The sequence below is a fragment of the Ranitomeya variabilis genome, chromosome 4 (assembly GCF_051348905.1).
Source record: "Ranitomeya variabilis isolate aRanVar5 chromosome 4, aRanVar5.hap1, whole genome shotgun sequence".
NCBI classification, from domain to species: Eukaryota; Metazoa; Chordata; class Amphibia; order Anura; family Dendrobatidae; genus Ranitomeya; species Ranitomeya variabilis.
In genome coordinates this window covers 474,505,582-474,522,371 of record NC_135235.1, presented here as the reverse complement: position 1 = coordinate 474,522,371, position 16,790 = coordinate 474,505,582, and positions in this window count along the sequence as shown.

Sequence of the window (16,790 nt, the reverse complement as noted above, 5' to 3'; positions counted from 1 at the left end):
CAGTGTAAAGCATGGTGGAGAGACAGAGAGCAACAGAAACTGATATTAAACAACTGATGTTTAAAGGGGATTTCTTATCTGTATAAGCCCCATTTATGTGAATAGGGTCGGCTGCAGTTTCCTGCACAGCTGAGTGACCCTGCGTGCTACCGTGCAGGGAAAACTTAGCAAATGACATAGTGATTATGGTAATCAGCATGGCTGCTTCTTCCTTCTCAGCACCCACGCGGGGTTATGTGATCATAGCATATCGTAGTGATAGGCTATCTCTTTATGAGATAAGATGAATCTCATAAATTCATATTGGGAGGACAGAGGTGCTGCCGAGGTGGCATCCATATGCTGCTTGCCAAGTATTGGGTTCCTAACCTATTCTAATATGACCGTTGCCCGAGATCTGAAAGGTGGTTGACAGATGCCAGTGGCACCGCTCTCCTCCTGATGCTTGGTACTTATTTACTACACTGGCAAATACTTGTGCTACTAGTAAAATAATATTCCGGATGGTACACCTCCTCAGACTGTGCCCCCCACGTCAGCTGATCAGAGGGAGCGCCTGTTCTAACTTTCATGCTAATGAACAATTAAATGCCACCCACTGATTATAGTTAAGCGTTGTCCATGAGCTGGCTGTGGCTAATTTAATTACTGGCTCATGAAAAATGATGTCTCTGTATACTATGAATGATTCCTATGATTCACTATTTAGAAGAAGACCTATACATAGGTTTAAAGAAATGAAGATTCTGTTGCCATATGCTTTTCATATATACAAGTGGCAACAGTGACACCTACTGTTTTTGCAGAGGTACTACATGAAATTGCATCAATAGTCCCGAATGAACTGGATGTTTCATTGTTTCTTGTAAATTATAACGCCATTATGTGTGTACTATGCATCATCGTAGAAAACCAGAAAATGTGTCAGCCTTTTAACAGCTGTAAACTCATATTCCAGCTATGCTCCAGGGTAGAGAACATTAAAAATATGGAAATGATGCATCAAGTATGCATCTTAAGAGTATTTTAAGGACTTTATTTAAAAATTGTTTAAAATTAGAGAAAAGGGTCAACCTTTTTGTCCCACTGAAACTACATCACTTGTGTATAGTACGGAAACTTTGCCCTATTAAATTCATTAGCTGCAATACCAGACACAGCCTCATGGACAAGAGTGGCGCTGTTTCTGAAAAAAAAAAATCCAGACTCTTCTTCTGATTAGTGTGACTGCAGGTTAAACTAGAGCGTGTGAACAGAACTATGAAGGTAACATATAACTTTGATTGTAGGCAAATATAAACCATTGCTGTAAATTCCCAGCCTAAAGAGGCTTTCATTCTCCATGTAACTGTGAACTCGGTGCTGCCAATGCATGGCTGGTAACCTGGCAGTGGGGGCTACATGAGACTGCTTTATAGCTGCCCCTGAAGATTTGGATATAGTTGGAAGCCCGTGAGCAGGCACCAGGAAGCAGGGAAAGGCAATCTGTAGTTACTGGGAGAAGGGAGGCATGAGGCCTGGAAATGAAGATGTTTAGTTGTTCGAGTTAATTTCACTGTAAAATAAATGGCGATGTGAAATTTATTTTAATAAATACTGCAATGTGTTACCATAATGTGTCATTTCTGGAATCGGCAGTGCTAAGTTTACAGAAGGTGAAAATCGGATTTACAATTTCCTCTTCTGGACAACAGGAGCAAAAATGGAACGGATGACATTGTATACTGACATGTATACTAACAAAATGCCCCAAATATAATGCAATTGAATCACATAGACCCCATAACTAAAGGGTTGTGCAAAAATTAAAGAAAACTGTCCGCAACATAAGAAATAAAAACTTCTGTATTTAGCAGTGAAAGTCACCGCCGCACATCTCTGGGAGGAATAAAGGTGTGACTATGTTGATGGCCAGAATACCTGATCAATTAGCCAACATCTGCTATCTGGGATGATTCCGTTCACACAGCAGTCAGCGTTTGTTATCTATCGTATACCTAGGAGTAGTTGTACTGTTTCTCAAAAATCTGCAAGGATTTTGCCACAAATTTAACCATTTCCAAATTGATTTTTACCACCATGTATACTTAGTTTACGCTTGTGCACTATTTTGTTGCTGATTTTTTGTTATGAAAACTATACAAAAAAATGTCATATACAACATGTGCAAACCGATGTGAATGCTGGGAGTTGTAGTTTTAGGTAAAGTGACTAAACTCAGGAATTTAGGCATCCACTCCCCTGAAAACAAAGCATGCTCATCTTCATTTTGGTAGATCATGACAGTAAGGCCGGGGTCAGACCTAACGTATAAAAATACGGTCCGTTTCTTACGGCCGAGGTACGCAGAAAAGTTCCTGAACAGTAATCCGTATTCAACACGAGGATGCGATTTTTTTCTCCAAAAATTATTCGTATGGCATCAATATGGAGAGATTTTCACACCGGCTTGCGAAATGGACATATAATGGATCCATGGGCTCAAATATTCGTGAAAACATATATACAGTCTATATATATATATATATATATATATATATATATATATATATATATATATATATAATGTCAGTGAGACACATATATACATATTTAAGACAGAGCTAGATAGCAGAAAAGCCAGTAATTCAATTGCCGGCTTTTGCTATCTCCTTATGAAACCCGACAGGATATGAGACATGGTTTACATACAGTAAACCATTGCATATGCCTTATTTTTACATATTCCTCACTAATAATGTTAGTAGAGTGTGTGTGCAAAACTTTGGAGCTCTAGGTGTTAAAATAAAGGGTTAAATCACGGAAAGAACTGGCGTGGGCTCCCGCGCAATTTTCTCCACCAGAGTGGTAAAGCCAGTGACTGAGGGCAGATATCAATAGCCTAGAGAGGGTCCATGGTTATTGCCCCCATACCCCCCCCCCCCCAACAGCTAAAAACAGGATTGGATTGAGCGTACAATAAAGATAATAAAACCCCATGTGTGTATTTATTTAATTAAAATACTTTATTCTTAATGTGTGTGTATTTTTAACCCTTTACTATTATTGGATTAATAATGGATAGGTGTCTTATTGACGCCTCTCCATTATTAACCAGGCTTAATGTCACCTTACAATAGGATGGTGACATTAACCCCTTATTACCCCAATATCCCACCACTACAGGGGAGTGGGAAGAGAGTGGGGAAGAGCGTGGCCAAGTGCCAGAATAGGCGCATCTTCCAGATGTGCCTTTTCTGGGGTGGCTGGGGGCAGATGTTTTAAGGCAGGGGGGCCAATAACCATGGACCCCTCTCTAGGCTATTAATATCTGCCCTCAGTCACTGGCTTTACCACTCTGGCGGAGAAAATTGCGCAGGAGCCCACGCCAGTTTTTTCCGTGATTTAACCCTTTATTTTAACAGCTCCAAAATTTTGCACACACACTACTAACATTAGTGAGGAATATGTAAAAATATAACGGATATGAAATGGTTTACTGTATGTAAACCACGTCTCATATCCTGTCGGGTTTGATAATTCAATTGCCGGCTTTTGCCAAGTCCTTATCGGCTTTTATGCTATATATATATATATATATATATCTATATATATATATATATATATATATATATATATATATATATATATATATATTAAAGAAAAAGGAACAGCACAACACTTGTACTTATCTTCGGGTGCAGGGCCCCAGGCAACCAGTCCAATGATTGCACCAGATTCACAGAGACTCAAAAAAGAGGCAGCACTCCATTGTTAAAGTGAAACGTGGTAGGTTTAATCGACCCACATAGCCGGGCGACGTTTCAGCTCAATCTGAGCCTTTATCAAGCAGTGAGTAACCATACCTGTTACTTATTTATATGTGTTTCAACAAGTGTTACATTGAATCCAATCATATTTTACATTTACTAATTACCCATAAAACATTTACAATATTCATCATATACTTGTGTCCAGTGCTTGTACTTAAAGTGCTTAGTGCTAATGTGCAATAAAGATCTAACTTCCAACTTCCTATTGCCCCTGCGAGTATACTACCTAATTACCCATAACTTTACAGACAATCACTCTCTTATTAGTGGTTATTACATGTACATACTGCTACTGTTATTGTCCACTCACCCACAACTCACATCAGGCGCATGGAGGACGTTGTATCTAAAAGTCGGCGTTCTCCGCTGCTTACTGCGCATGTCTAAAGTGCATCATTATACTGAGAAGTCACACCAGCCAATAGAACGATCTGTGTGGCAATTCACGTATGGCGCATGCGCAGTAGCGCTAATCACCGCCATATTGGTAGTGGCTCCCTAACTGCTCACAGCGCTTCTTTTCAGCGCCGTGGCGTAATGGTTCGCTATACGTCCCATACCACCTGCGCAAGTGCTGTTGTGCACTTTGTATCTATACAGAGGCTACAAATAGAGAAGCTTCTGATTTTAATCCTACTACACTCCGCTGTCTGGCCACAAATTTTTTATTTTTTTTGAAAATCTGCTTATTAAAGTTTTATAATATAATACATAACATACATTACTATTGTTAATAATACAGGTATGGTTACTCACTGCTTGATAAAGGCTCAGATTGAGCTGAAACGTCGCCCGGCTATGTGGGTCGATTAAACCTACCACATGTTTCACTTTAACAATGGAGTGCTGCCTCTTTTTTGAGTCTCTCTCTCTCTCTCTCTCTCTCTCTCTATATATATATATATACCCCTATACTATGTCTAGACATTAATTTTATCTATTCTAACCTGTCAGTGTGATTTTACTGTACACCGCACTGAATTACCGGCTTTTCTATAGAACACCGGTGCGTATTTCTCACAAGGCAGGTGTGTGGTCCGTGTGTAATCCGTATTTTTCTCGCCCCCATAGACTATCATTGGCGTATTTTTGGAGGAATACGCTGACAATCGCAGCATGCTGCAATGTTGTCAGCCCGTTAAATATAGCAGAGAAATATACGGCTGATAGAAGCTGCCCCATAGAGAAACATTGGTCCGTATTTCTCTCTAGTGTGACGCCGGCCTAACTCTTTAGATGTGCGGTAAGCATCTGCTGACTGCTATAAAGTCTCCTGGGATCTGGAGATTTGAAAGTAGAGATGAGGGGATTTGATCAGGTCAGGGCTTATTTGGCAAGCTATGGCGCTTACTGAATAAGCTGGAGAGGGAACCCGGCTTCCTGGATCGTGCCGGCTGATCAGAGCCGTAGCTGCATGTGTCGCGGCTGTATCACAAGCACCCAACAAACAGGTTCTCCATGCATCTGCTGTGACTATGACAGCCGCGACACATGCAGCTGCGGCGCTGATCAGCCGGCACGATCCAGGAAGCCGGGTTCCCTCTCCAGCTTATTCAGTAAGCGCCATAGCTTGCCGAATAAGCCCTGACTCGATCAAATTCGCTCATTTCTATTCAAGAGCAGCTTTCTTTTTCCAGAAAAAAAACCTCCTCAACCTCTTAGGCTATGTTCACATATAGTGTGTGTGTGTGGGGGGGGGGGGGGTTGCTGCATTTTTGCACTTTCTTACTGCTTTCGATGTTGAAAAAACCATTCACCTGTAAATATAATTTTAACATTTTACTAACCTATCTGAGCGTGTGGTGTGTGTGACACGGTCAGACACATCTGATTAATTTATGAAAGATGGACTCTAAAACTCACAAAGCCTATGCGGACAATGCCAAAAATTAGAAGGAAGAGGGACTCCGATACACCCTGAATAAGGCATAAAGGAGGGCCTCATACACATTCTGCTAAAATTATTAGGTAGTGGGACTCGACTGGTAAAATGTATGCAGTATGTGCAAGGGCTGCCAAAAATTAGAAGGAGGTACAGTGATACAACCTGGAGGAGACTTAGAAGAGGGCCTCAGAAAAATTTTTTTTTACCATTTGAAAGGAGTGGGACTCCTAGACTGGTAAAGCCGATGCTCTAAGTTCAAGGGCTTAAAAAGTTACCCCTGGGGGCTTATATACAGTATATTATATATATATATATATATATATATATATATATATATATATATATATATATATATATATATATATATATATATGTGTGTGTGTGTGTGTGTGTGTGTGTGTGTGTGTGTGTGTAACAGAATGATAGAGGTAGACGTCTAAAAATTGTATAGTAGAGCAACATATACACACTTGAAAAATTAGGAGCGAGTGTCGGATCGTGACCCTGGAGATATGGGGGAGGAGAACACTATAAAGTTGGAAGGTAGCAATCCTACAAGTCAATGTTGACCCTTTAATGAGCCTTGTCACATGACTTAGGATAAGACCTGGGCACAAATAAGGAAGTTGGGGGTGGCGGTGGCATGGGGGTGGGGTTAGAACAGTTAGTAATTTAAGAAAGAATAGAGGTACAGAGAGTAACATCAAGTGCATGTATACTAATGCCAGAAGCCTCGCCAACAAAATGGACGAATTAGAATTAATGTTGTTGGAGCATAATTATGACATGGTGGGGATATCTGAGACGTGGCTGGATGAGAGCCATGACTGGGCTGTTAACTTGCAGGGCTATAGTCTGTTCAGAAATGACCGTACAGATAAGCGAGGGGGAGGGGTGTGTCTGTATGTAAAATCGTCCTTAAAACCCATCCTGCGTGATAATATAGGTGAATTAAATGAAAATGTAGAGTCCCTGTGGGTGGAGATAAGGGGAAGGGGAAAAATAATAAATTACTGATAGGGGTTTGTTATAAATCTCCAAAAATAATGGAAGCAACGGAGAATATCCTCGTAAAGCAAATAGATGAAGCTGCGACTCAAGGAGAAGTCATTATTATGGGGGACCTCAACTACCCTGAAATAGATTGGGGAACAGAAACCTGCAGTTCCAGTAAAGATAATCGGTTTTTGACAACTATGAGAGACAATTACCTTTCACAACTGGTTCAGGACCCAACGAGAAGGGGGGCACTGCTAGACCTAATATTAACCAACATGCCAGACCGCATATCAAATATAAGGGTTGGGGGTCACTTGGGGAATAGTGATCACAAAATAATAAGTTTTCGTGTATCCTTTAATAAGATGTGTAATAGAGGGGTTACAAGGACACTAAACTTCAGGAGGGCAAATTTCCAACGGATGAGAGATGATCTTGGTGTAATCAACTGGGACGGTATCCTGAGACATAAAAATACACAAAGAAAATTGGAGACGTTTATTAGCATCCTGGATAGGACCTGTGCACAGTATATACCGTATGGGAATAAACATACTAGAAATAGGAGGAAACCAATATGGCTAAATAGAGCTGTAAGGGGCGCAATAAGTGACAAAAAGAAAGCATTTAGAGAATTAAAGGAAGTAGGTAGTGATGAGGCATTAAATAAATACATAAATTTAAATAAATTATGTAAAAAGCAAATCAAGGCAGCAAAGATTGAGACAGAGAGACTCATTGCTAGAGAGAGCAAAAATAACCCCAAAATATTCTTTAACTACATAAATAGTAAGAAACTAAAAAATGATAGTGTTGGCCCCTTAAAAATAGTCTTGGTGAAATGGTGGATGAGGAAAAAGCCGATATGCTAAATGACTTTTTTTCATCAGTATTTACACAAGAAAATTCCATGGCAGACAATATGATCAGTGATAACAAAAATTCCCCATTAAAGGCCCCGTCTCACTAAGCGATTTACCAACGATCACGACCAGCGATACGACCTGGCCGTGATCGTTGGTAAGTCGTTGTGTGGTCGCTGGGGAGCTGTCACACAGACAGCTCTCTCCAGCGACCAACGATCAGGGGAACGACTTCGGCATCGTTGAAACTGTCTTCAACTATGCCGAAGTCCCCCTGCAGCACCCGGGTAACCAGGGTAAACATCGGGTTACTAAGCGCAGGGCCGCGCTTAGTAACCCGATGTTTACCCTGGTTACCAAAAAAAACAAACAGTACATACTCGCCTTTCGGTGTCCAGGTCCCTTGCCGTCTGCTTCCTGCTCTGACTGAGCCGCCGTACAGTGGGAGCAGAGCGCAGCGGTGACGTCACTGCTGTGCTCTCACTTCTCACTGTACGGCCGGATCTCAGTCAGAGCAGGAAGCAGACGGCAAGGGACCTGACGGACATCAGAAGGCGAGTATGTATTGTTTGTTTTTTTTTACATTTACGCTGGTAACCAGGGTAAACATCGGGTTACTAAGCGCGGCCCTGCGCTTAGTAACCCGATGTTTACCCTGGTTACCAGTGAAGACATCGCTGGATCGGTGTCACACACACCGATTCAGCGATGTCAGCGGGGCCTCAACGACCAAAAAAAGGTCCAGGCCATTCCGACACGACCAGCGATCTCGCAGCAGGGGCCTGATCGCTGGTACGTGTCACACATAGCGAGATCGCTATGGAGGTCGCTGTTGCGTCACAAAACTTGTGACTCAGCAGCGATCTCGCTAGCGATCTCGCTATGTGAGACGGGGCCTTAAGTGTCACCTGCTTAACCCAGCAGGAAGTACGGCGGCGTCTAAAAATCCCTAAAATTGACAAATCTCCAGGCCCGGCTGAGATGCACCCTCGAGTACTGCAGGAACTAAGTACAGTCATTGACAGACCATTATTTTTAATCTTTAAAGACTCCATAATAACAGGGTCTGTACCACAGGACTGGCGAGCAAATGTGGTGCCAATATTCAAAAAGGGGACAAAAACTGAACTCGGAAATTATAGGCCAGTAAGCTTAACCTCTACTGTGGGTAAAATCCTGGAGGGCATTCTAAGGGATGTTATGCTGGAGTATCTGAAGAGGAATAACCTCATGACCCAATATCAGCATGGGTTTACTAGGGACCATTCCTGTCAGACTAATCTGATCAATTTCTATGAAGAGGTAATTACGTTCAGGACTGGACCAAGGGAACCCAGTGGACGTAGTGTGTATGGACTTTTCAAAAGCTTTTGATACGGTGCCACACAAAAGGTTGATACATAAAATGAGAATAATGGGGATAGGGGAAAATATGTGTAAGTGGGTTGAGAGCTGGCTCAGGGATAGGAAACAAAGGGTGGTTATTAATGGAGCACACTTGGACTGGGTTGCGGTTAGCAGTGGGGGTACCACAGGGGTCAGTATTGGTCCCTCTTCTTTTTAACATATTTATTAATGATCTTGTAGGGGGCATTCAGAGTAGAATTTCAATATTTGCAGATGACACTAAACTCTGCAGGGTAATCAATACAGGGGAGGACAATTTTATATTACAGGATGATTTATGTAAACTAGAAGCTTGGGCTGATAAATGGCAAATGAGCTTTAATGGGGATAAATGTAAGGTCATGCACTTGGGTAGAAGTAATAAGATGTATAACTATGTGCTTAATTCTAAAACTCTGGGCAAAACCGTCAATGAAAAAGACCTGGGTGTATGGTTGGATGACAAACTCATATTCAGTGGCCAGTGTCAGGCAGCTGCTACAAAGGCAAATAAAATAATGGGATGTATTAAAAGAGGCATAGATGTTCATGAGGAGAACATAATTTTACCTCTATACAAGTCACTAGTTCGACCACACTTAGAATACTGTGCTGTTATGATCCTAGTGGCAAGGATCGCAGGTCGGACTAGCTAAGTAACTGAACAGACTACTAGCTCTGGGGAAGTGGTAACTAGATTGACCGCAACCTGATCCTATCCGCAAACAACTATAGGCAGCCGTGGAACGTTACCTAAAAATCCTAGACGTCTCTTCACGGCCTGAGAAACTGACTATTCCTGGAGGGAAAGAAAGTCCTCTCTTGCCTCAGTGGAATGACCCCAAAGATATAGAATAGCCCCCCACAAATATTAACGGTGAGTTAAGGGGAAAGCACAAACGCAGAGATGAAATCAGATTTAGCAAATGAGGCCCGCTAATACTAGATAGCAGAAAATAGGAAGGGAACTGTGCGGTCAATAAAAAAACCCTATTCAAAATACCCACGCAGAGATTGCTCGAGCCCCCGCACCAACTAACGGTGCGGGGGAAGCAACTCCGTACCCCAGAGCTTACCAGCAAAAAGAAATCACATATTAGCAAGCTGGACTAGACTCATCATACACAGAAATCATATTGCAGGCAGATGAGCAAAAAATATTCAAACAGAACTTAGCTTATCCTGAAGAGGCAGAAAACGAGATAATCAGGAGTAATCAGAATAGCACTGAATACATTGACAGCTGGCAACAAGTGGAAGTGAAGCAGAGCTAAATAGGAGCCTCCCTGGAGAATAACGAGGCAGCTGATCCAGCCAGACCCGCAGGATAATAAACCAAACCACCAGGGGGAGCCAAAAAACCAAAGTCACACAATACCATCTGTGACCACAAGAGGGAGCCTGAAAACGGAGTTCACAACAGTACCCCCCCCTTGAGGAGGGGTCACCGAACCCCCATCAAAACCCCCAGGGCGATCAGGGTGAGCCACATGGAAGGCAACTTAGGCAAGGGCACCAAATGGACCATTTTAGAAAAACGATCACACACCACCCAAATGACCGACATTCTCTGAGAGACAGGGAGATCTGAAATAAAATCCATGGAAATGTGCGTCCAAGGCCTCTTCGGGACAGGCAAAGGCAACAACAAGCCACTGGCACGAGAACAGCAAGGCTTAGCCCGAGCACAAATTCCACAAGACTGCACAAAGGAACGCACATCCCGCGACAAGGAAGGCCACCAGAAGGACCTAGCCACCAAATCTCTGGTACCAAAAATCCCAGGATGGCCTGCCAACACCGAAGAATGAACCTTGGAAATAACTCTGCTGGTCCATCTATCCGGGACAAACAGTCTCTCCGGTGGACAACGGTCAGGTCTATCCGCCTGAAACTCCTGCAGCACTCGTCGCAAATCTGGGGAGATGGCAGACAAAATCACCCCTTCTCTGAGGATACCAGCTGGCTCTGAATCACCAGGAGAGTCAGGCACAAAACTCCTAGAAAGAGCATCAGCCTTCACATTCTTCGAACCAGGCAGGTATGAGACCACAAAATCAAAACGAGAGAAAAACAACGACCAACGAGCCTGTCTAGGATTCAGCCGCTTGGCCGACTCGAGATAAATCAAATTCTTGTGATCAGTCAAGACCACCACACGATGCTTAGCTCCCTCGAGCCAATGTCGCCACTCCTCAAATGCCCACTTCATAGCCAACAACTCCCGATTACCAACATCATAATTCCGCTCGGCAGGCGAAAACTTTCTTGAAAAGAAAGCACATGGCTTCATCACAGAGCCATCAGAGCTTCTCTGCGACAAAACAGCCCCCGCTCCAATCTCAGAAGCATCAACCTCGACCTGGAAAGGAAGGGAGACGTCTGGCTGACATAAGACCGGAGCCGAAGAAAACCGGCGCTTCAGCTCCCGAAAGGCCTCCACAGCCGCAGGAGACCAATTAGCAACATCAGAACCCTTCTTGGTCAAATCCGTCAATGGCTTAACAACACCAGAAAAATTAGCGATGAAGCGACGGTAAAAATTAGCAAAACCCAAGAACTTCTGAAGACTCTTAACAGATGTAGGCTGAGTCCAGTCATGAATAGCCTGAACCTTCACTGGGTCCATCTCAATAGCAGAAGGAGAAAAAATGAAACCCAAAAAAGAGACCTTCTGGACTCCAAAAAGACATTTTGAGCCCTTCACAAATAAAGCATTGGCACGCAGGACCTGAAACACCATCCTGACCTGCTTAACATGGGACTCCCAATCATCCGAAAAAAAACAGAATATCATCCAGATACACAATCATAAATTTATCCAGATATTCGCGGAAGATGTCGTGCATAAAGGACTGAAAGACAGAAGGAGCGTTAGAAAGTCCAAAAGGCATCACCAAGTACTCAAAATGGCCTTCGGGCGTATTAAATGCAGTTTTCCATTCATCACCCTGCTTAATACGCACAAGGTTATACGCACCACGAAGATCTATCTTGGTGAACCAACTAGACCCCCTAATGCGAGCAAACAGATCAGATAACAATGGCAAAGGATACTGAAATTTGACCGTGATTTTGTTTAGAAGGCGATAATCAATACAAGGTCTCAAGGAACCATCCTTCTTAGCCACAAAAAAGAACCCCGCACCAAGAGGGGAGGAGGAGGGGCAAATAAGTCCTTTCTCCAAAGACTCCTTTATATAACTCCGCATAGCAGCATGCTCCGGCACTGACAAATTGAAAAGTCGTCCCTTAGGAAACTTACTACCAGGAATCAAATTTATAGCACAATCACAATCCCTATGAGGAGGCAGAGAACTGAGTTTGGGCTCATCAAATACATCCTGGTAATCTGACAAAAACGCAGGGACCTCAGAAGGAGTGGATGAAGCAATTGACACCACAGGAGCATCGCCATGAATTCCCTGACAACCCCAACTTGACACAGACATTGCTTTCCAATCCAGGACTGGATTATGAGTCTGCAACCATGGCAGGCCCAACACGACAACATCATGCAAATTATGCAATACAAGAAAGCGAATCACCTCCTGATGAACAGGAGTTATGCACATGGTCACTTGTGTCCAGTACTGAGGTTTATTCGTAGCCAATGGTGTAGCATCAATTCCCCTTAGTGGAATAGGGAATTTTAAAGGCTCCAAAACAAAACCACAGCGCCTGGCAAATGACAAATCCATCAGACTCAGGGCAGCACCTGAATCCACAAAAGCCATAACCGGGTAAGATGACAGGGAACAAATCAGGGTAACAGACAAAATAAACTTAGGCTGTAAAGTACCGATGGTGACAGATTTATCAATCTTTTTTGTGCGCTTAGAGCATGCTGAGATAACATGAGCTGAGTCACCACAGTAAAAGCACAACCCATTTTGCCGTCTATAATTTTGCCGTTCACTTCTGGTCAGAATTCTATCACATTGCATAGACTCAGGTGTCTGTTCAGAAGACACCGCCAAATGGTGCGCAGGTTTGCGCTCCCGCAAACGCCGATCAATCTGAATGGCCAGAGTCATTGACTCATTCAGACCTGCAGGCGTAGGGAACCCCACCATGACATTCTTAATGGCTTCAGAAAGACCTTTTCTGAAATTTGCAGCCAGGGCACACTCATTCCATTGAGTAAGCACCGACCATTTCCGAAATTTCTGGCAGTACACCTCTGCATCATCTTGCCCCTGAGAGAGGGCAAACAACGCTTTTTCAGCCTGGTTCTCAAGATTAGGTTCCTCATAGAGCAATCCAAGGGCCAGAAAAAACGCATCCACACTGAGCAATGCAGGATCCCCTGGAGCCAATGCGAAAGCCCAATCTTGAGGATCGCCACGCAAGAAAGAAATAATAATCTTAACTTGCTGAACAGAATCCCCAGAGGAACGAGGTTTCAAAGAAAGAAACAACTTGCAATTGTTCTTAAAATTCAGAAACCTATATCTATCTCCAGAAAACAACTCCGGAATAGGTATTCGGCTCTGACATAGGACTGTGCACAACAAAATCCTGAATACTTTGTACCCTTGCAGCAAGATGATCTACACTGGAGGCTAAACTCTGGATATCCATATCAGCAGCTGAACTCAGAGCCACACCAAGATTAAGAGGAGGAGAGAAGCCAGACACACAGCAGCTAGACACATGGCAGCAAAAAAAAAAAAATATCTCCAAGCTTCTTTTCTCCTGCTTCTGCCATGCAATTAACACTTTATCGGGCCGGCTGTACTGTTATGATCCTAGTGGCAAGGATCGCAGGTCGGACTAGCTAAGTAACTGAACAGACTACTAGCTCTGGGGAAGTGGTAACTAGATTGACCGCAACCTGATCCTATCCGCAAACAACTATAGGCAGCCGTGGAACGTTACCTAAAAATCCTAGACGTCTCTTCACGGCCTGAGAAACTGACTATTCCTGGAGGGAAAGAAAGTCCTCTCTTGCCTCAGTGGAATGACCGCAAAGATATAGAATAGCCCCCCACAAATATTAACGGTGAGTTAAGGGGAAAGCACAAACGCAGAGATGAAATCAGATTTAGCAAATGAGGCCCGCTAATACTAGATAGCAGAAAATAGGAAGGGAACTGTGCGGTCAATAAAAAAACCCTATTCAAAATATCCACGCAGAGATTGCTCGAGCCCCCGCACCAACTAACGGTGCGGGGGAAGCAACTCCGTACCCCAGAGCTTACCAGCAAAAAGAAATCACATATTAGCAAGCTGGACTAGACTCATCATACACAGAAATCATATTGCAGGCAGATGAGCAAAAAAATATTCAAACAGAACTTAGCTTATCCTGAAGAGGCAGAAAACGAGATAATCAGGAGTAATCAGAATAGCACTGAATACATTGACAGCCGGCAACAAGTGGAAGTGAAGCAGAGCTAAATAGGAGCCTCCCTGGAGAATAACGAGGCAGCTGATCCAGCCAGACCCGCAGGATAATAAACCAAACCACCAGGGGGAGCCAAAAAACCAAAGTCACACAATACCATCTGTGACCACAAGAGGGAGCCTGAAAACGGAGTTCACAACACTGTGCACAGTTCTGGTCTCCGGTGTATAAGAAAGACATAGCTGAACTAGAGCGGGTGCAGAGAAGAGCGACCAAGGTTAGAGGACTGGGGGGTCTGCAATACCAAGATAGGTTATTACACTTGGGGCTATTTAGTTTGGAAAAACGAAGACTAAGGGGTGATCTTATTTTAATGTATAAATATATGAGGGGACAGTACAAAGACCTTACTGATGATCTTTTTAATCATAGACCTGAGACAGGGACAAGGGGGCATCCTCTAGGTCTGGAGGAAAGAAGGTTTAAGCATAATAACAGATGCGGATTCTTTACTGTAAGAGCAGTGAGACTATGGAACTCTCTGCCATATGATGTTGTAATGAGTGATTCATTACTTAAAGTAAGTATAATGTTACAGGTTATGTACACTAGTTTCCTTGATAGGGCGTTGATCCAGGGAACTAGCCTGATTGCCGTATGTGGAGTCGGGAAGGAATTTTTTTCCCCAATGTGGAGCTTACTCTTTGCCACATGGGTTTTTTTTTGCCTTCCTCTGGATCAACATGTTAGGGCATGTTATGTTAGGCTATGGGTTGAACTAGATGGACTTAAAGTCTTCCTTCAACTTTAGTAACTATGTAACTATAATAGCCAAACCAGAATCACAATTTGCAGACACTGTGTTTCAGGGTACTGCCCCTCGTCAGTGCAAAGCGGAGATCTGGATTGGCTGTGTGAGAGGCGTCGCAAGGAGAAATGATACTTCTTGGATATCGGTCTGACACCTCTCACTCAGCCAAACCAGATCTCCACTTTTCACTGACAAGGGGCAGTACCCCGAAACACAGTGTCTGCAAATTGAGATTCTGGTTTAGCTATTATCCTAAGTCATGTGACAAGACTCGTTAACCCCTTCCCGACCTTTGACGCCACGTAGGCGTCATGAAAGTCAGTGCCAATCCGACCTGTGACGCCTATGTGGCGTCATGGAGGGATCACGTCCCTGCAGAGCGGGTGAAAGGGTTAACTCCAATTTCACCCGATCTGCAGGGATAGGGGGAGTGGTGCGTCAGCCCGGGGGGGTGGCTTCACCCCCCCATGGCTACGATCGCTCTGATTGACTGTTGAAAGTGAAACAGCCAATCAGAGCAATCTGCAATATTTCACCTATGAAAATTGGTGAAATATTACAATCCAGCCATGGCCGATGCTGCAATAGCATCAGCCATGGCTGGAGACCCCGATCTGCCCCCCCCCCCCCACCACCGATCTCCTCCTCTCCGTCCTGCCATGTCCCCTGCTCCCCTCCATCCTCCTGTCCGCTCCCCCGTCCTCCTGTCTGCTCCCCCCGTGCTCCGATCCCACCCCACCGTACTTACCGAGCTCCGATGTCCCTCCCGGTGTCCGTCCGTCTTCTCCATGGGCGCTGCCATCTTCCAAAATGGCAGGCGCACTGCCGGCCGGCAGATTCTTTCCAGGTACATTTTGGTCGCTGTGATAGGTTCTATCACAGCGATCAAAATAAAAAAAAATAGTAAATAACCCCCCCTTTATCACCTCCATAGGTAGGGAACATAAAAAAATAAAGAAATTCTATTTTTATTTTTCCACTAGGGTTAGGGTTAGGGCTAGGGTTGCACTTAGGGTTAGCGTTGCACTTAGGGATGCTCTTAGGGTTAGGGTTGCACTTAGGGTTAGGGTTGCACTTAGGGTTAGGGTTGCACTTAGAGTTGCACTTAGGGTTAGGGTTGCACTTAGGGTTAAGGTTGCACTTAGGGTTAGAGTTGCACTTAGGGTTGCACTTTGGGTTAGGGTTGCACTTAGGGTTAGGGTTGCACTTAGGGTTAGAATTAGGGTTAGGGTTGCAATTAGGGTCAGGGTTGCAATTAGGGTTAGAATTAGGGTTAGGGTTACAATTAGGGTTAGGGTTACAATTAGGGTTAGGGTTAGAATTAGGCTATGTGCACACGGTGCGGATTTGGCTGGGGATCCGCAGCGGATTGGTCGCTGCGGATTCGTAGCAGTTTTCCATCACGTTTACAGTACCACGTAAACCTATGGAAAACCAAAACCGCAGTGCCCATGGTGCGGAAAATACAGCGCAGAAACGCTGCGATGTATTTTCCGCAGCATGTCAATTCTTTGTGCAGATTCCGCAGCGTTTTACACCTGCTCCATAATAGGAATCCGCAGAAGAAATCTGCACAAAAAACACTGGAAATTTGTGATAAATCCGCAGGTTAAGCGCAGTGCGTTTTACCTGCGGATTTTTCAAAACCGGTGCGGAAAAATCCGCACACAAATCCGCAACGTGG